This window comes from Rattus norvegicus, chromosome 11 (assembly GCF_036323735.1).
Source record: "Rattus norvegicus strain BN/NHsdMcwi chromosome 11, GRCr8, whole genome shotgun sequence".
NCBI lineage: Eukaryota > Metazoa > Chordata > Mammalia > Rodentia > Muridae > Rattus > Rattus norvegicus.
In genome coordinates, this window is record NC_086029.1 from 52,428,417 (window position 1) to 52,451,126 (window position 22,710).

The 22,710-nt window shown below is 35.7% G+C and overlaps 1 long non-coding RNA gene across 1 annotated transcript in view; it reads left to right on the forward strand.

Annotated features, from left to right (window-relative positions):
• LOC134480983 (uncharacterized) overlaps nt 1–22,710 on the forward strand; it is a 308,633-nt gene that overhangs the window by 128,223 nt on the left and 157,700 nt on the right. The window contains exon 2 of the long non-coding RNA XR_010056095.1: nt 5,242–5,275. This is a non-coding gene — a long non-coding RNA (uncharacterized LOC134480983). The remainder of the gene's footprint in view (nt 1–5,241; nt 5,276–22,710) is intronic.

The window sequence follows — 22,710 nt, forward strand, 5'->3', positions numbered from 1 at the left end:
TTAGTTTTTATTAGATTTTTTAATTTATATTTCAAATGCTATTTCATTTTCAGGTTTCCCATCCATAAACCCCCTATCCCATCCCCCCTTCTTCTTTGAGGGCAACTCCCTACCAACCACCTACCTCTTCCTGCCTCCCACCCTGACATTCCCCTATAGTGGTGGATCCAGCCTTGCTTGGCAGGACCAATGGGCTCCTCCCATTGGTGTCCAACAAGGCTATCTCCTGTTAAATATGCATCCTTGGATGGTGGTTTAGTCCCTGGGAACTCTGATTGACTGGTATTGTTGTTCTTGTTTTTCAAAGAAAGCTCCATAAAGTGATGAGAAGAATATATATTATTTACTGTTTGGGAGAAACGTTCTGTAAATACCTTTTCGGTGAATTTGGTTTATAGTACCTGCTAGCTCAAATATTTATCTGTTTACTTTTGTCTGGATGACTTGTCCATTGTTGAAATAAAAGTCTATTAAAGTCTCTCGCTCTCAATGTGTAATGGTATGTGATACCTTTAATATATGATTAAATATATATACACATATATATACACACATATATATGTATATATATGTATATATATATTTACAAATTTGAGTTCTCTTATATTTGGACCTAATTGTTAAAAAAATGTTATTTCCTCTAAATAAATATTTTCCTTCGCAAATGGGGAAAATATTAATTTGATGCAAGGTAAAAGTAGATTTTTAAAAACAAAAAAAATTATTTAATTTTTAAGTATGTGTGAGTGCATGTGTGCATGTATGTGTGTGTTTACATGTATGTATTTGTGTGCATGTGCGTGGGCATGTGTGGGTGTGGGTGTTTGTATTGTGCTCATTTATGCATGAGTAAAAGTATCTACAGAGTCCAGAAAAGGAAATTATATTCTTTAGATCTGGAGTTATATGACATTCTAAGCTGCATGACATGGATACAGAGAACAAATTCATATCCTAAGCAAGAGCAGTGTATATTGTCAAACAAAACCCATTGTTTTAGGCTCAGAAATTATGTACTGAATATTAATTATTAGATTTTACACATAAGCATAGGCTAAATTCAAGAATCTGTAGTTCTCATAGGGCAAGAGAAGCACACTGTCAAGCATTATTGTAGAATCTGTTTTGTGGTAGTTCCAGGAAAGTAGAGGTCACCATTTTGTAAAGCAATTACATGAGACTGCTTCTGCTTAGCAGGTAGTATATAGAAGCCAGGTAACAGAGGGATTGCAGTTCAAGAACTTATGTTTACTCCCACTTGTTGTCATATATCAGGGGAATTTATTTCCTGCCTTTGCATTCTAAACTGAGAAGATTTAAAGGTCTTGATTCCCAGCGGAAGACCTCTTCTACTAGTCAACAGAAGAAGAATTAAACTTAAGCTAAGGCCTCTACTCAAATATCTGGGCATTTTGCCAAGGGACCAGCAGGGAAGAAAAGAAGACATCATCCTGGCAGGTTATTGACTCTGAGCATCAAGAGAAACTACAGCTGCTCTTACACAGCAGGGCAGCGAGAAACATGCTTGGCATGCTGAATAGCATGGTAGTATTGTGTTGATGCCATATCGCAAACCTTCTCTTTTCTGATCTGTCTGTCTATCTGTCTATACACACACACACACACATGTATATATATATTAGTCAAAATGTGCATACAAATACATGTATACACATATGTATTATATATATACTTTTTATATTTTCATTCAGTTTTATGATATTGGGACCTTTAAATAAATCTTCATTGCATTATATCACTATACAAACCAAGAAACACTTCCAAAAAAGAATTACAGTTTTTTTCTTTGTTTGCTTGATTAAATTTTTTTCAATCTTGGGAAAGTGGTGCTACAATTTAAAAGCACATCACTACTCAGAAAAACTTCTAAGATATTTCATAGCACAGTCTAGAAATATTTTAAGTCTTGTATTGGTGATAGTGTGGTTCTAATTACAGTATGGGAAGGTTTGATGTCCATGAGCTCTCATGATACACTCTGAAAGAATATGGTTTTGGTCACTGAATCAAATAAACCTCATTCTTGGGTGAATTAAATTCAGAATTGATAGAAAGGGACAGGACAGACATAGGTGCAGTTTGGATTTAGAACCAACTAATTAGGGAAAACAGTAGTTTTTGTCAACATTAAACCCTTTTTTATTTCTTTAGAAAAAGAGACCCATTAGAGTGCCAGAGAAGAATTTTTTTCTATAAAGTATTGAACATTTTTTTATAGAGTACACCTAGGTTCAAGTGGTACAGGCAGTCATGGTAAATGCCATTTATGGGCCATGTGTGACAATTGAAGAAGTAAAATGAACTGTCTTTTTCCACTGCCCTCTGAATACATAAATAACATACTCACTGCTTCATAGATCCTGGAAAACTTGATCATGGTAAAAATCAACAAAGTTTTCATTGTTGTTGTTTTATTGAAAGTAATATTTTATAGGGAGGTTTAACAAATTTCACCATATCATGAAGATAAATTTTGACATTAATTCCAGGGATAATTAAGATTGAATGCTGTAGTGATTTACTTTATATAAAGTAATATATTGTCATGAAAAATTCCAAAGTCATTTTATAATAAGTATATATTTTTAGTATCAGCATTTAAAACATTACACTCCTATATGATACATTGACATCCTGAGTACTTTTGCTAAAGTAGATTAGAAGGTTTTAGGAGTAAAGATTTTGATATTCCACCCACCTTCCTTTGTTCCCCTTTTTCCTTTACAATGCATTATACTAACTGAAATCAGTCTCTAAAACTGTATCCCTCTATGTCTTTCATATGAAAATGCATTTATTTCTGGGGATTTGTATCTTCATCCCTGAAATACATATTATGTAAAATTTGATTAAATAAACATGTTGTATTATTTCTTTTTAATATGTTTTTTCTAAAAATATTGGCTTTAACCCTTGACATTATGAGGAAAACAAATGTTATTATGGTATAATGCAAATCAATAAATGCAAGTAAAATATTGTAATTTCTTTATTAAGTCTGTAGTCTCTCACACACATACATACGCATACACACACACACACACATACACACACACCTATAATACATTTTAGTAGCTTCATACTTAAATCTTCTTACATATACACTTAATTATTTGACAAGAACTCACTGACTCTTTACCAAGCCTATAGAGTTGGAAATATATTAAAAGCTGTAGTATTTATTATTGATATAGTAGAATAAAGAAAAAGTGTTTATAATTTTAATACATTTTAATATTCATTAAAATATATATGAAATGGTATGACCTGATAAATTCTTTCTCTTAATTATTCCAAGAAATCAAAATCAGTAATTGCTTATTGTAGAGGGAAGATATTTCATAGAGATTGATGCTAAATATTCCTCTAGGTCATGAAGGGAACAATTCACTACAGTCATTGTTCATCTAACTTTGATGAATGAGACAGATTTTATCAGGAAAAGACAGAAAATAAAATAGCAAAAAGAACTTTTTAAAAAAATTATTAGATATATTTCTTTACTTACATTTCAAATGGTATATCCCTTTCCAGTTTCCTGTCCATAAGTCCCCCTCCTCTCCCCTACCCTCCCCTTCCTTCTCCCCCATACGGTTATTCCCCCAATACAACCCCCTTACTGCCCCCCATATTCCCCTGCACTGTGGGTCCAACCTTGGCAGAACCAAGGGCTTCCCCTTCCACTGGTGCCCCAAAAAGGCTATTCTCTGCTACATATGCAGTTGGAGCCCCGGGTCAGTCCATGTATAGTCTTTTGATAGTGGTTTTGTCCCTGGAAGCTCTGGTTGGTTGGCATTGTTGTTCTTAGGGAGTTGCAAGCCCCTTCAACTCTTGCAATACTTCCTCTAACTACCCCCATGAGGGTCCTATTCTCAGTTCAGTGGTTTGCTACTAGCATTGACCTCTTTATTGAACATGCTCTGGATGTGTCTCTCAGAAGACATATATTCAGTCCCTTTCAGCCTGCATTTTTTAGCTTCATCAATCTTATCTAGTTTTGGTGGCCATCCTGAGAGGGGTAACTCAATCAGAGAAAAACATACTTGGTATGCATTCACTGATAAGTGGATATTAGTCAAAAGGCTCGAATTATCCAAGATGCAATCCACAGACCACAGGAAGATCAATAAGAATGATGACCAAAATGTGGATGCTCCCACTCCTTTTTAAAAGGGGAAAAAAATCCATAGGAGGGGATATGGAAGCAAAGTTTAGAGCAGCGACTCAATGAATTGCCCTTCAGAGCAAAAAGAACTTTAAATAGCCAGTTGTATTGCAGATTAACTCCTTCCCTGATATATGAGAGATGAACCAAGTCAAGAAGTGAGATTTCTTCAACTTGGAGGTAGGGAGACGTGGTGTTGACTGAAAAAGAATCATAAGTTTTTGATGTCTGATCTGTTGATGGGAACAGTGGTCCATCACTAACATTGTGCAAATGTAGCACCTGCTGTCTTAAATCTTGTTCCTGAAGCTAGTATTCCTCTTCTTATTTCTAAAACTCTTTAATCCCTCACTTGTTCTTCTAGATAATCCCCAGACCACAGTTATGAAATAAAGATAGTAGAATTAGTGGAGGTTATAGCATGTGAAGAATGAAGTCAGTATAAATAATTGAACAAACAACAAACGAAGCACACTAGAGAGGAGGGATTAAAGCACAGGATTTTGGTTCATGAAGACAGTTCAGCAATGAAGAACACTTGCTGTTCTTCCAGAACACTAATTTAGGTTCCCAGCACCTACTTTGGGAAACTCACAATCTGCTTTAACTCCAGGACAAAGGTTAACCATTCCTCTATCTTCCACATGCATCTGTGCTCATACGCACATCCCCTCACACAGACACAAACACAGACACAATTAAAAATAACTGGAATGTTGAAAGAAAACTATACATGGTTTATTGATGTGGAAAAATATGAAATACCATATAATTACTCATTGCTCAAGAACTGTCCCAGAGGTGTGTGCGATATGTTCATTCGTATATAAAATATGATTCAGTACATATAATCTATAAATATCAAGAAGTAAGTATTAAAGTAGGCTACAACAAAGGATTTATTGGGAAATATTTTTAATTCCCTTTGGAGATCCTTATGCTTGTCTTGACTTTAGAATGCAATTAGGATTCATAAGCATAGACATAAGTAAAAACTGTAAAAATGACCCTGTCCAAGTATCTTTTTTAACCCGATAAATTTTTTTCACTTCCAGGTCTATCCTCCTACCTCATTAAGTTCAGCATAAGGTATGTTTGCAAACATATAGAGTTGTGTGTTCTTTTTCACCTTAATATATTAAAATGAATACTTCTCCCCTTTTTTGGTCACATAATAATTGTTGCATTTCCCATTGTTTCTTGTTATTCTCATTTCTGTTCTATTGTTTTGTTTTCTGGCTCTGAAAGTACATGCATATTTGTGGCTTAAACTCCTTGCTTGAGCCTAAATCTCCAGAAGGGATTCTAAGGTCTTTTTTCTGTTCTTCCTTCAATTTTCTTGTTTGATTTCTTTATTCTTTCTCTTTTTCTTTCTTTTCTACATAAAGTAATACTTCCCCACTATCATCTATGATGACTGTTACTCCTTTCACTTCAGTATTCTTTCTGGAAACCTAACAGTGAGTTTTTATTGTAGACTGTTCAAAGACCTGCAATATAGCTTTAAACTGTGTTAATGCTGATTTGGTGTTAACTTTAAGGATTAATTGCTAAAATGCATACTGTGTAAGTATGATGACACTGTGGATATGTGTTAGAATCTCCAGAACACATGTCAAACCTCTGCATTTTAATGAGAACTGGTAAACCTAGCATTGTGATATAGGGCAGAATAGTGGCCCCTGAGATTGTTAGACAGAATATTTATCCAAAATAGTAGACTTTAAGTTCAGAGAGAGAGAGAGAGAGACAGAGAGAGAGAGAGAGAGAGAGAGAGAGAGAGAGAGAGAGAGATATTGTATGTGTCAGCGAGGTGGGGCAGAAAGTGATAGAGGGAGATAACCAAAGTCATACTCTTGTCATTAGAGTCATGTGGACATCCATAAAGAAGCTTTCTATTATGTGAATGCATATACAGCCCCCCACACACAGACACACACTCATATATGCACAGTGTTAAGTCATCTATGCTACAGATTGTTACATTTTTATTTACCTATACAGTAACATCACTACTAGCACTCTAGAAACTTATATGCAGAAGCATTTTATTTGAAAAAGTAAGTGTTACTTCATAGGCCAAATTATGGTTTCAAAAGATTGTGTAATCATTTTTTACTCCATAACTTGCTCTGTTTAAGCTGATAAATCATGGACCATCACCTATGATTCCTCCTTTTGAAAATAAGTTCAAATCAGCTGTCACATCTATAATTGTAAGTTCAGAAGTCAGTCACTCAACTTTGCCATGAACAATTTAAAAAATTTAGTATTTCCTATGTAAAAATAAGCATCTTCCGAAGACTTCCTAGCATTTCTGTAAAACATAATATTAGCCTGTACAAAGTGAGATAGAATTTAGGGTTATCTAGTCATAGCCATTAGTATGTTGATTCAGATGAGCTATGAGGCAAATGCTGCCTTCCAAAATACACAGCAATACCACAATCAGAAGAGTAGTGAAATAAGGACTGAATTCAAAAGAAAAATGTATTCCAATGCTCAAATTCAAATAGTAGATAGGGAAAAATGTTCAGTTTTATGTCAAGGAAAAATTTTGGTGAAAAGAACACGGGTTTACATCACTAGTTTTGAAGGGTAGTGGAGAAGCATGCTGGTGGTATATACTTAGCCCAGAATTGAACATGAATATGTACAAACCCAGCACAGCAAATATGAAAGAACACTTGATTACATGAGATTATGGGTCATTATCATGAACATGAACAACATTTGACATTAGGTCAAGAAGCTTTTCACTTTGTCTTATGGAGTGGTTTGTTTTCAGGTGGCCTGATTATATTTGGGGGTTCAATCTTTTTTGTTATACTTTTAGATTGTGTCATTTATTCTCCTTCCTTCTCACAATGCATATCATACCATGTTTTCCAGCTTCAATTTTTCTGTTTCTCAAATGATAATAGCCAATATTGCCCCACTATTTTAATTCCCTTCTCTCCTTTTGTTAAAACACCTCTGTTGGTTCCTTTATTTAATCAAAGTTATTGGTCACATGTTACAATTATCTCTTTAGCCTTTTTTGATAAACATTCAAACTGACATTTAAATAAAAGATTTAGTGTATTAGATGTCATATAATGATCTATAAATAAATAAATTTATTGTATTAGATATCATATAATGATCTATGGCATTACACAGTAATTGCCTGACCAATTCTGTCCTACAACCACAATCCTAGAAGAGAACAGAGTACACAAGATGTCAATGAGATAGCAATGTAAAAGGAATTGTCAATTGAAGTGTAACCTGCTCTGAGTAATAGATTATATCCTGCACTACTCTGTATCAGCAGCCTATATCAAAATGCCTTAGACATGGAAAGAACAGAATGTCTGCAGTGTAGAACATGATTAATCTCAGAGATTTAATATCCAATGTCTGGGAATTGCCAATAGTAAATTTGGGAAATGGGAAAATTTTTATCTTTTTAAAATTTCCTGTTAAACCATATTTCCTGTGCATGTGTGCCACAATGAAGAGATGCCCATGTATACCCAAGAAATACATTGAAACCACTGTAGATGGAGACACAGGTGGTTTCATGCTTCTTAAAGTGAGTGTTATTAAAAGCTGAACCCAAGAAATCTGGAATTTCAGTATGCACTATCAACTTTAGATATGTCTCTCAATTCCTGAAATTACCTAAATTAAAAACTACCTCAGATGTTGTACTAATGTGTCATGAAGATAAAGAGAACAGCACAAAACTGGACAGAGAGATGGAAAGTACAGAAGAAATTCGAGTATTTATTGTTAGGAAATGAAAAATTTAAGCTAAAGCTTAAAATTTATAATGAAGGGAAAGAAAATACATCTGTTGTTGAATAAGAATTTAAAAACCTGCAAATCGACAGGTCCTACATGAGTCTTATAATTGTAAAATTTCCTAAGGTTAAAACTGCAAAGCTTCTGTAAGGCAAAAAACACTGTTGTTAGGTCAAAACGGCAACCAACAGATTGGGAAAAGATCTTTACCAATCCTACATCTGATAGAGGGCTTGTATCCAAAATATACAAAGAATTCAAGAAGTTAGACTGCAGGGAGACAAATAACCCTATTAAAAATGGGGTTCAGAGCTAAACAAGGTATTCACAGCTGAGGAATGCCAAATGGCTGAGAAACACCTAAAGAAATGTTCAACATTTTTAGTCATAAGAGAAACACAAATCAAAACAACCCTGAGATTCCACCTCACACCAGTCAGAATGGTTAAGATCAAAAACTCAGGTGACAGCAGATGCTGGTGAGGATGTGGAGAAAGAGAAAAACTCCTCCATAGTTGGTGGGATTGTAGACTGGTACAACCATTCTGGAAATCAGTCTGGAGGTTCCTCATAAAATTGGACATTGAACTGCCTGAGGACCCAGCTATACCACTCTTGGGCATATAACCAAAAGATGCCCCAACATATAACAAAGACACGTGCTCCACTATGTTCATAGCAGCCTTATTTATAATAGCCAGAAGCTGGAAAGAACCCAGATGCCCTTCAACAGAGGAATGGAGACAGAAAATGTGGTACATCCACACAATGGAATATTACTCAGCTATCAAAAACAATGCCTTTATGAAATTCATAGGCAAATGGATGGAACTGGAAAATATCATCTTGAGTGAGGTAACCCAATCACAGAAAAACACACATGGTATGCACTCATTGATAAGTGGGTATTAGCCCAAATGTTCGAGTTACCCTAGATGCACAGAACACATGAAACTCAAGAAGGATGACCAAAATGTGGATGCTTCACTCCTTCTTTTGAAGGGGAGCAAGAATACACTTGGGACGGAATAGGGAGGCAAAGTGTAGAACAGAGGCAGAAGGAACACCCATTCAGAGCCTGCCCCACATGTGGCCCATACATATACAGCCACCAAACTAGATAAGGTGGATGAAGCAAAGAAGTGCAGGCTGACAAGAACCGGATGTAGATCTCTCCTGAGAGACACAGCCAGAATGCAGCAAATCCATAGGCAAATGCCAGCAGCAAACCACTGAACTCTGAGTTCAGTGATCCCTGTTGAAGGAATCAGAGAAAGGACTGAAAGAGCTTGAAGGGGCTTGAGACCCCATATGAACAACAATGCCAAGCAACCAGAGCTTCCAGGGACTAAGCCACTACCCAAAGACTATACATGGACTGACCCTGGACTCTGACCTCATAGGTAGCAATGAATAACCTAGTAAGGGCACCAGTAGAAGGGGAAGCCCTTGGTCCTGCCAAGACTGAACCCCCAGTGAATGGGATTGTTGGGGGAGGTCTGTAATGGGGGGAGGACGGGGAGGGGAACACCCATATAGAAGGGGGGTCATGGTGATGTTGGCCTGGAAACCAGGAAAGGGAATAACAATCTAATGGAAATAAGAAATACCCAAGTTAATAAAGATGAAGGAAAAAAAGAAAGAAATCTTATAACATATAGAATATAAGAGTATATAGTTAATGTGACCCTGCTCTGAGTCAAGTTATTTTTGTGTTGTCAGTGATTGACTGGTATATCACAGGAACACTGAAATAGCTGGTTGCATGGAATAAAATGGCTACAGCTATGCTATGTTGGGTGGGGGACGACATCAACAACTACATATCCCAGCTCTCATTATTTTTTTTTTTATTTCTTTCTTGAGACAGGACTTACTCTGCTGACTAGGCTGGGCTCAAGCAAACCCTTGTGTCAGAGATTCAGGCATCCTGGGATACAGACAGGCAGGCTTTCCTTCTAGAGTTAAGCTGTGGGATTACCAGATTCTATACTACTTTATATTGAGACACTTTCCGCAAAACAAAAATCAGTGACACCATGCCTAAATTATAATCTTTTTTTCTCAAACACAATTATCCCTCTAATATCTATGAAGAGTAATAATTATGTTGAAAATATTTCTACTGGGTGGGATTGTGATCATGAGTCCAAGAGGGATATATGCCTAATTAGATACTTAATGAGCCATTAAGAAGTTGTCTGGGTTATAGCAGGAATGCACACTTTGGCTCAGATGACCGGCATCATTTTCATCACTATGTCAAATTATATAAGACCAACCACTGGGCAGCACTTCTAGCATATTCTTGTGAAATCATTGAGGCTTGTGTGGTTTTAGCCTTTATAAGCTGGCCCTGAGAAATGGACAATGTATGGCTTTGGGCTGTTCAGCTTGAGCTGTTACCCGGTTGATCAGTCTTTAAGTGTGTGTTCAATATATCTCTGAGTGAGAAATAAAATAATTTTAAAAACCATGCTTTGAAAGGCCTTTTTCTGTAGTAGCTGCCATCATCATTGTTTACTTTATGAACACATATTCCAGCTTCCATTTTAGTTAAGGACTTTGGCCCTCAGCTGAAGGCTTATTCAAATCTATCTTTCCAAAATACATAAATATACAAAAGATTTGGTAACAGAGGCAGAAAATTCATATATAATCATATTTTAGAATTGTATTGATTTTAGAAGGACAAATAATGACTGTGTGTACTTTTGAGTTACAATGTGAAGTTTCTGTTTTTTATTGCATCATAAAACCAAAAGCAATATTGTAAGAACAGAAAGAAATCTGATCTCTTTGTAATAGTCAACAAGGTATAGTCCATCTTAGGTAGACTTTCCATGGAAACATATGTCTAAGTAGAAATATCTCAATTTCATATCAAGATAAGTTTGCCTGCTAATCTTGTTAAAATCATTGTACTTGGGAGCAAGAGATCTAAAAATGCTAAGATATGAAAAAATTATTTCAAACAAAACAACAACTGTTTTTACCTTTTTTATTGGAAGTCTGTAAAAAGCAATAATGAAATAATAACAAAAAGAAACTGAAACATACAACGAAAAGTATAGAAGTAGAGCGTGTGAATGGATAAATGTGTTAAAACATAAATTTTGGAATCAGTAATTCCATTTCATGAGCAGAAGATAAAATTAAGTTGAATAATGAATCAGAGGTTGCCATAGTTAATGTTCTCAAAATTTTGCCTATAATACGGAACAAAGTAAAACACATTTAATAGCTTTGATTTAAAAATAAGCAAATTATATTTAGAATTACCACAAAAATAACAACCTTTCAGTTATATTAAAGAATACTTTGCTAAGATTTTTAATACATTGGCAAAAGAAAGTAGAGAGAATGTCATAAGTAGCAGATAAGGAACACACTGTGAAATGTTGTCTTCTTGTCAAGATATGGCCAATAAATTCATGAAATTCCAATAGTTGCTATCTAAACAAAATCTAAATTAGATCAAGCCATCCAGAACTCAGCCATGGGTGAAGGAGGAACTCACCGAGCCCCATAACTCACTGAAGAACTATTGGCATCTCATAGCTACTTAGAGAAAGACCATCATTCTCCTCTGGGAATGAGAACGCTAGCAAACATTCTATAATCCAATGGATGGAACCACAGTCATGGCATGTAGGCAGCACTAAAAGAGTGGGTGGTTTTATTAAAAGAATATAAGGATAAATGTGCGAAAGGGAGAAGGAGAGAAAGAGCAAGAGAGGAAGAAAAGGAGTGTGAGAGATAAATTATTCTTGCTGGATATAAGGAAGAGAAGGTAGAAGGGAGAATGTGAGGTGAACATTCTCATCTACATTGTGTGTATTAGTGAATTTTTGAAAGAATAAAAAGCATATAAAAATAAAATATGCTAAAGTGTGAAACCCACACAAATAATCATAATAGAAAAGATCATATGTATAAGTACAGAGTTAGTATAAGTTGATAAAAATTACCTGCTTGAAATGCAGTTATTTCAGTAAGGTAGAGCATATCCAACCACATAGTTTCACATGAAACACAGTGAAACCTGTAGCTGCAAAACTGTTGAAAATCTATATTTCTCATTTTCAGGTGGAGTGGAATCTACATGGGGTGTGTGTGTATGTGTGTATTTATGAAAGGGAGAGGGAGGGAAGAGGGAGAGGGAGAGGGGGAGGGAGGGAGGGAAGGAGGGAGAGAGGGGAGAGAGAGAGAGATACCTAAAAGCAGGAGAGTTGACATAGGCAGGAGGAAGTTCACCAGTATGATAGGAAAGAATGCAGGTGATGAGTACACAAAATACATACATATATATGTATATATGAATATATATTGTATATATGAATATATATATATTTAGATCCAACTGAAAAGATATAATTGCCCACTTAAACATACAAAGCCTGGTACCATCCATCCCTTAAGAACATTGATAACAACCTGTAAATGCACAGAGCGAGATCTTTAGGTCATCCTCCATTGACCTGCCACAGCTTATCTCTCTCCCTCCTATCTACCTTCCTTTTCATTCCAGTCTCCTCCTCTTTTTTTTAATAAATATTGGACATACAAATGATACTTAGAAAGAAATGCAATGGGAAAGATGGAGGTTTTCAGCAAAGACAACTGACAGAAGCAAAAAAATGTTTTCTGAATTATGTATGACAAATTAATTTACAAAAGCCAGGCATTTTCAGATTACGGGACAGGAAGTGAATAACAATTTCTGTTTCCCAGATGGAAGCATTTATTTTAAGGGTGTAGGTGGCCCATAATCAAGTTTCAAAATATAGCCGTTCAAATTTACATAAATTGATTCTAAATATTGATAACAATGACCTTAATTGATGCAAATTATGTTCCCTGCGAATATCATGTAATTGGAGCCTTCTCTATAATTGCCTGGTATAATTACTACTTGGAGACCCTTTTAGTGCTCACTGTGGACCTGAAACTTGGATCAAGAATTAAGTATATTAGCCTTGGCCACCCTTTGACTCAAGCCCTTTAATCATCAGAGGAGTGAGGGTGGTGGGTATTAAAGGAGAACAGCTTCCAAAGCACATAGAGAAATGCCTGGCCTTTGAGTTAGAACTCCTGGTGCAATTTCAATGTATCTGCAGTTATAATCATTGTGGTCTAGAAACAAGAAATGCAACACAAATATGTAGTATAATATTTTCATACCAATTTTGATTTGGTGAAAAAATATGTAGGAAATTAAATTCATTAGAAACCTTATATTACAGGAAACTTTATACTGACTTCTCTATAACACCTCTGTGTGTGTGATCATACACATACATATTATTTGATGAATTTAGTGGAAATGCTTAGTGATGGATGAATAGTGCCAAAATTCACAAAGGATTCAACAACAATCCTTTGAGAATTTAAATTATCACAATTAGAAACATTGAACAGCGTCAATAATGATAATAATAAATGGGATAATTTTTAAATTTGTTTCTCTTAGGATAGATGTCAATATTTCTGTTTCGGAAATAAAATTATACATTTCTTATAGGACATTTATTATGTATATAATCTTACATTTTAACATATACCTCAAATATTTGATCATGAAGAAACTCAATGAAGTAGATACAATGATATATGAAAAATGTCTTGAAGAAAGGTAAGAAAATGACTAGATGAGATTTGAACAATGTCAAGAGTTACAATTTTATCCCAGCAATAACGTGAAGAAGCCTCACCTTCTTTCAGAATGTCATTTTGGATCTTTTAACTGATGGAATCCTGTTTGCATTTGAAATCCTAACTGTGGATTTTCTACATCCTCAATGGTTGTATAGAGAAAATGATTTGATAAATGCTGTGTGTCAATCAACACATGTATGAGAAATGCTTCTTGCATTGCTAAAGGATACTGAGATTTTTTTTAAAAAAAGAGTATTTTTTTTCATCTGCAGAGCAGAATTTTGAATAGAAACCTTGTTATTTTGAGGAAAAGATTTGGAAGTCATGATACTCTCTAACTGTGGAGAAAAGACAATGGATGGGTTATATCCCTCTTTTGCCAGGGCAGTGCATATGAGAGAGAGAGAGAGGGAGAGAGAGAGAGAGAGAGAGAGAGAGAGAGAGAGAGAGAGAGAGAGAGAGAGAGAGAAGAAACCTAGCCTCAAGTTTGCCCAGAGCGTGTTTCTATTATTTTAAACCCTACTCCTCCTTATTCTGTAAAGACACCCTTGTCTTTCTTCTGGTAACACTATGAATTGAGCAGGAGTAAGCTCTCTTAGCTCTCGCTTGAGATTACTTCTACCAGGGTGTGAATTACTACTCTGAAGTAAATGCATTTTTAAAAGTTTACTTCTATTTTTACTTACAGCCTAGAAAATAGCCTAGGTGAATTCCCCAAAGCACATATCTAAGGATGTTATATCATTGGGTTCTTTTTACTACGGTTTCTTACCTCTTCTTGCCCAATTCCTGCATAGGAGACTATGTCTCATTTAACATTAATTCTTTATCACAAAACACACATTTGCCCTTTTTTAGCTCCATATAACTCTATATCAAAGAGTTTCATATCCATTATAGTCTTATATAAAAGCTTTTCTTCATGTCCTTATCCTAAAGTTTACTGCTCATTAACAGAAATCTCTCTGACATTCTCCCCTAAAACTTTACACCATTCTCCCATAAATGATCTTGATATATATACATATATATACATATATATATATATATATATTTGTGAGCATCATTAACCTTAATATTCTTGACTCCAGCCCCTACACTCTCTGTATATTACTATTATGTTTTAAACATCATTTTGTCATGCCATTTCTTATTTAAAACTTTTCTAAGAATATGTACTTTCTAGTTTTTAAGTTATTCTCTTTTTTAAATTGACATATTAGTTAGACTACAGTTTTAGTATTTCTGCCTGCCTATAAGGCAATATGCTCAAAGCAGTATTTATAGAATTTAATATGAAAAACATTTAAACAGTTTGTTGAGTGGAGGTCATTGTGAATATACCTAAAATATATATGAGTCTACATTATTTTATTTTAAATTTATTTTCAAAGAAAGTGCATTTGTGTAAGCTTGCTTGCACATATGCACATCTGTTTTGTACAAAAAGCCTGAATAAGCCATAAGATGGTATTATATTTCTTTGATCTGGAATTACAGATGGTTATGACCACCAGGTAGGAAAATATTCAAGTAACTACAAGAACAGCAAGTTTTCTGAATCATTTCCATCTCCTGAAATATATTTCTGCTGTCATAATTCAGATCTCTTCTGACATCTAAATAGGCATCTTCTAATGTTTTTAACTATCAAAATTCCAGAGGTTTTAAATATAATTTTAAATCCATTTCCATTACAAGTATAATTTGTAAATGTTCATGTTGTACATCCTTTATTTGGGAATTGCAGTAAACTTAACATATTCCAAACCATTTTTTATTAGTGATAGTTATAGTCAATGAACACACACTATTATAAGCAAAATAAGAGAAATTAAATTTAGACAGGAAAATTATATTCTACTAAATTGTATTAGATTTTAAAAGATTAGACTTTATTTTAGTTGGATTTCCAGGAATGCAATTTAGAATATTTAATTAAATGAGAACTCTAGAGAGGTTTCTAGTTAAGCCAGAGTTGAGGGGAAGCACTTACAATTTTTAGTTGTAATCCAATAATCAAGAAGATTTCACATAGATGTTTGGTTTAAACTAAACTGGACATGTTGTAGACATACTATACATTGTATACATAAAATCATAAGAGGGAATGCTTTGATACTGCTAGAAAGAATGCAATATTTTGCACCTTGCCAACTTACAGAAAATTCATAACTGCATTGCACTGTAGTTGTCTGAGCTGTAGTAGCATGTGAAGTGACAAGAGAGCCAAAAAGACTGATTTTAAGCCTTCAGAATATTCAGTACCGAAAGAGTTATGTTGAATACTGGAAATCACTTTGATGTAAAATATTCAGATTGGTATTTTATAGAACTTGGTTCATAATTGCCTTTTCTTTCTGCATATAAAAACACTTGATAAGCGTCTGATATTATATTGTTGAACACAATATTGAAGGTTTGATTCTGATTTAAGGCTAAATGCTGCAACAATTCTTATTCTTAATTAATTACAGGAGCGACAGATTACCTCACTATCACATTTATTTGAGGAGGTTGACACAGAAGCTAATTCCTGAACATTCCTTATGTAAAAGTTCATGGTCTCAAGACTCTACTATAGTCTATTGAAGTACAGTGCGCATCTGGTTGTGGCAACAAAATTGTGATTTTTACCTCAGAGGGTAAAGGAGGAACTGGAATCATGTAGCTGACTTCTTTTTTCCTTTTTTTTTTATTTCTATGAAGAGTGGTTGACGGGCATACTTTTATTCTTTTTAATGATACATACTGACTTGAAGTGTCTCGTGTAACTGCTGTTTGAATGACTTTAACAAGGTACATGGAGAACTCACAGAAAGAACTGTGTCCCTTAAATCCAATTCCTTTTGACTTAGAAAGGGTCAATATCATTCTGACTTTTCCCCAATACAAAATAACACTCTCTCAACTTGTGATCTCAGTCATTGATCCCTCACTTACAATGATGGATCTTTCCTATCTTTTGCTATCACTGGCAGCCAGTTCTTAAACAGATGGGACTCAAATCACTCCCTGTGGAAGGTCTCCCTAAATAACTACCTGTCGGTTCAGTGTAACTGGACCTGGAGATGAATGCCTGCATTATTGCACAATAAAATAGTTAGTCTAAGTTGCATTATCATTCTAAGGAGATAAAACTAAAATTTCAGGCAGAAGTTTGTAGTAAATGATTAATCTTCATTTTATTTGGAAAGCTATCATTAAGATATTTTTATTCCTGAATGAGATACTGATAAATCACAATATCCAAGCTTCTAAAGAAGAAAGAATAATCTATCAATAATGATAATCCTGATATTCAAATCATTCCAAGTCATTAATCTATAGCACAAATGATTTTAAAAATATAATTATCATTTGAAAATTTTACAACTTGGACAGTCTAATATGGCTCCTTGTCTATCATATACAGATGCTAAGTTCCTTATGGGAAATCCTTTTTGTTTAATGACTTATAATGTGTTGCTGATTCCAAAGTAGTTTATGTATCTTTACTTTTCAAAATTTGCAAGGGCATTAAGGAGAGTATTTGGGAAGATCTGGAGGAAGAAAAGGGAAAGAAAAATATTACAATAACATTTAAAGTATTATTTACAAAAGTATGTTAGACACCTAAAGACAGAATTTGTGAGAGAAATAATTTCTACACAGTGTTAGTAAATATCCAATTTACAAGTAGCATTAAATTGCCTTTCATAAGAGAACCCTACATTCAGTGATTTTTTAAAAAGATTATGATAAAGTATTAGAATATGAAAATTACATGTGAAGGTCAATATTCAGTAATGAGAAGTTGAAGTCCGGATGTTATATTTATTCATAAAGAGAGTCTATCAACATTAGCCTTTCAGATGACATGTTTCAAAGAATTATTTTAAATTTGATAAGTTATCAGTTGAGCTAATTTTAGAAGCTGTAAATGTGCATTTAAATTCAAACAAGTTAGGTAGGATATCACATATAATAACTCCATTCATGGTAGTGTTTCATTGTTCAACTGTCCCAGTCTGAGTGGTCATGTTTACACAAAACTTAAAGATTCAGGACTTCGCCAAAGGGCATAGCTTATGTCTTCTAACCTACCTAGAAAAGGAGAAAAAGTGTTTTGCTTTGTGCATTTGAATGGACATTTGTTTGTACCTTTGCAGTTCCTAGACTCAAATTCTCAGGATATTCATGTTAAATAAACACTAGTATTGTACTAAAACTCTAGCCCCAAATTTTTGACAGTTAATTTGATGTCTCAAATCACATGAATTAGAAAATATTCATTCCCTAGATATAAGAATTTATAGAGTGGTGATTATTTATAAAGTAGCCAGCAAAGGCTCCTGGGAATACGAAAGGGAAAAAAAGAAAACTAAACCATACCAAATAAACAAAATAACATATGGAGTGCTGAGAGCTGGTTTAATATGGTTCTGGGCAAGGTGAGCAAACTGTGGCTTGAGCCAGACCCCGTGGGAAAGAGACCTCACCGCCTAGTCAGGTGGGCACTCCTGAGGCTGCAGAGCAGAAGAGACCACCAACACTGCCCACCCCTGCCCACATCCCTGGCCCAAGAGGAAACTGTATAAGGCCTCTGGGTTCCCGTGGGGGAGGGCCCAGGAGCGGCAGGACAGCTGCCTCTGAGACACCGCCGGAACCTGAAGGAAACAGACCGGATAAACAGTTCTCGGCACCCAAATCCCGTGGGAGGGAGAGCTAAACCTTCGGAGAGGCAGACACGCCTGGGAAACCAGAAGAGACTGCACTCTGCACACATCTCAGACGCCAGAGGGGAAGAACGGACGCCATCTGGAACCCTGGTGCACTGAGGCTCCAGGAAACAGCAGCACAGATCTTCCTGGTTGCTGCCACCACAGAGAGCTCGGGGGCAGCGCCCTGCAGGCGAACTTGAGCCTCGGGACCTCGGGTAGGACCAACGTTTCTGCTGCAGGTGACCTGCCTGGTGAACTCAAGACACAGGCCCACAGGAACAGCTGAAGACCTGTAGAGAGGAAAAACTATACGCCCGAAAGCAGAACACTCTGTCCCCATAACTGGCTGAAAGAAAACAAGAAAAGAGGTCTACAGCACTCCTGACACACAGGCTTATAGGACAGTCTAGCCACTGTCAGAAATAGCAGAACAAAGTAACACTAGAGATAATCTGATGGCGAGAGGCAGGCGCAGGAACCCAAGCAACAGAAACCAAGACTACATGGAACCATCGGAGCCCAATTCTCCCATCAAAAAAACCTGGAATATCCAAACACACCAGAAAAGCAAGATCTAGTTTCAAAATCATATTTGATCATGATGCTGGAGGACTTCAAGAAAGACGTGAAGAACTCCCTTAGAGAACAAGTAGAAGCCTACAGAGAGGAATCGCAAAAAACACTGAAAGAATTCCAGGAAATCATATATAAGCAAGTAGAAGCCCATAGAGAGGAGTCACAAAAATCCCTGAAAGAATTCCAGGAAATCATAAAGAAACAAGTAGAAGCCCATAGAGAGGAGACACAAAAATCCCTGAAAGAATTCCCGGAAAACACAATCAAACAGTTGAAGGAATTAAAAATGGAAATAGAAGCAATCAAGAAAGAACACATGGAAACAACCCTGGATATAGAAAACCAAAAGAAGAGACAAGGAGCTGTAGATACAAGCTTCACCAACAGAATACAAGAGATGGAAGAGAGAATCTCAGGAGCAGAAGATTCCATAGAAATCATTGACATAACTGTCAAAGATAATGTAAAGCGGAAAAAGCTACTGGTCCAAAACATACAGGAAATCCAGGACTCAATGAGAAGATCAAACCTAAGGATAATAGGTATAGAAGAGAGTGAAGACTCCCAGCTCAAAGGACCAGTAAATATCTTCAACAAAATCATAGAAGAAAACTTTCCTAACCTAAAAAAAGAGATACCCATAGACATACAAGAAGCCTACAGAACTCCAAATAGATTGGACCAGAAAAGAAACACCTCCCGTCACATAATAGTCAAAACACCAAAAGCACAAAATAAAGAAAGAATATTAAAAGCAGTAAGGGAAAAACGTCAAGTAACATATAAAGGCAGACCTATCAGAATCACACCAGACTTTTCGCCAGAAACTATGAAGGCCAGAAGATCCTGGACTGATGTCATACAGACCCTAAGAGAACACAAATGCCAGCCCAGGTTACTGTATCCTGCAAAACTCTCAATTAACATAGATGGAGAAACCAAGATATTCCATGACAAAACCAAATTTACACAATACCTTTCTACAAATCCAGCACTACAAAGGATCATAAATGGTAAAGCCCAACATAAGGAGGCAAGCTATAACCTAGAAGAAGCAAGAAACTAATCGTCTTGGCAACAAAAAAAAAAAAAAGAGAGAAGAAAAGCACACAAACATAACCTCACATCCAAATATGAATATAACAGGAAGCAATAATCACTATTCCTTAATATCTCCCAACATCAATGGCCTCAACTCCCCAATAAAAAGACATAGATTAACAAACTGGATACGCAACGAGGACCCTGCATTCTGCTGCCTACAGGAAACACACCTCAGAGACAAAGACAGACACTACCTGAGAGTGAAAGGCTGGAAAACAATTTTCCAAGCTAATGGTCTGAAGAAGCAAGCTGGAGTAGCCATTCTAATATCAAATAAAATTAATTTTCAACTCAAAGTCATCCAAAAAGATAAGGAAGGACACTTCATATTCATCAAAGAGAAAATCCACCAAGATGAACTCTCAATCCTAAATATCTATGCCCCAAATACAAGGGCACCTACATACGTAAAAGAAAACTTACTAAAGCTCAAAACACACATTGCACCTCACACAAGAATAGTAGGAGATTTCAACACCCCACTCTCATCAATGGACAGATCATGGAAACAGAAATTAAACAGAGACGTAGACAGACTAAGAGAAGTCATGAGCCAAATGGACTTAACAGATATTTATAGAACATTCTATCCTAAAGCAAAAGGATACACCTTCTTCTCAGCTCCTCATGGTACTTTCTCCAAAATTAACCATATAATTGGTCAAAAAACGGGCCTCAACAGTTACAGAAAGATAGAAATGATCCCATGCGTGCTATCAGACCACCACGGCCTAAAACTGGTCTTCAATAACAATAAGGTAAGAATGCCCACATATACGTGGAAATTGAACAATGCTCTACTCAATGATAACCTGGTCAAGGAAGAAATAAAGAAAGAAATTAAAAACTTTATAGAATTTAATGAAAACGAAGGTACAACATACCCAAACTTATGGGACACAATGAAAGGTGTGGTAAGAGGAAAACTCATAGCGCTGAGTGCCTGCAGAAAGAAACAGGAAAGAGCATATGTCAGCAGCTTGACAGCACACCTAAAAGCTCCAGAACAAAAAGAAGCAATTACGCCCAGGAGGAGTAGAAGGCAGGAAATAATCAAACTCAGAGCTGAAATCAACCAAGTAGTAACAAAAAGGACCATGGAAAGAATCAACAGAACCTAAATTTGGTTCTTTGAGAAAATCAACAAGATAGATAAACCCTTAGCCAGACTAATGAGAGGACACAGAAAGTGTGTCCAAATTAACAAAATCAGAAATGGAAAGGGAGACATAACTATAGATTCAGAGGAAATTCAAAAAATCATCAGATCTTACTATAAAAGCCTATATTCAACAAAATTTGAAAATCTACAGGAAATGGACAATTTCCTAGACAGACACCAGGTACCGAAGTTAAATCAGGAACAGATAAACCAGTTAAAAAACCCCATAACTCCTAAGGAAATAGAATCAGTCATTAAAGGTCTCCCAACCAAAAAGAGCCCAGGTCCAGACGGGGTTAGTGCAGAATTCTATCAGACCTTCATAGAAGACCTCATACCAATATTATCCAAACTATTCCACAAAATTGAAACAGATGGAGCACTACCGAATTCCTTCTATGAAGCCACAATTACTCTTATACCTAAACCACACAAAGACCCAACAAAGAAAGAGAACTTCAGACCAATTTCCCTTATGAATATCGACGCAAAAATACTCAATAAAATTCTGGCAAGCCGAATCCAAGAGCACATCAAAACAATCATCCACCATGATCAAGTAGGCTTCATCCCAGGCATGCAGGGATGGTTTAATATACAGAAAACCATCAACGTGATCCATTATAGAAACAAACTGAAAGAACAAAACCACATGATCATTTCATTAGATGCTGAGAAAGCATTTGACAAAATTCAACACCCCTTCATGATAAAAGTGCTGGAAAGAATAGGAATTCAAGGCCCATACCTAAACATAGTAAAAGTCATATACAGCAAACCAGTTGCTAATATTGAACTAAATGGAGAGAAACTTGAAGCAATCCCACTAAAATCAGGGACTAGACAAGGCTGCCCACACACTCCCTACTTATTTAATATAGTTCTTGAAGTTCTAGCCAGAGCAATCAGACAACAAAAGGAGGTCAAGGGGATACAGATCGGAAAAGAAGATGTCAAAATATCACTATTTGCAGATGATATGATAGTATATTTAAGTGATCCCAAAAGTTCCACCAGAGAACTACTAAAGCTGATAAACAACTTCAGCAAAGTGGCTGGGTATAAAATTAACTCAAATAAATCAGTAGCCTTTCTCTACACAAAAAAGAAATTAGGGAAACGACACCCTTCATAATAGACCCAAATAATATAAAGTATCTCGGTGTGACTTTAACCAAGCAAGTAAAAGATTTGTACAATAAGAACTTCAAGACACTGAAGAAAGAAATTGAAGAAGACCTCAGAAGATGGAAAGATCTCCCATGCTTATAGATTGACAGGATTAATATAGTAAAAATGGCCATTTTGCCAAAAGCAATCTACAGATTCAATCCAATCCCCATCAAAATACCAATCCAATTCTTCAAAGAGTTAGAAAGAACAATTTGCAAATTCATCTGGAATAACAAAAAACCCAGGATAGCTAAAACTATCCTCAACAATAAAAGGACTTCAGGGGGAATCACTATCCCTGAACTCAAGCAGTATTACAGAGCAATAGTGATAAAAACTGCATGGTATTGGTACAGAGA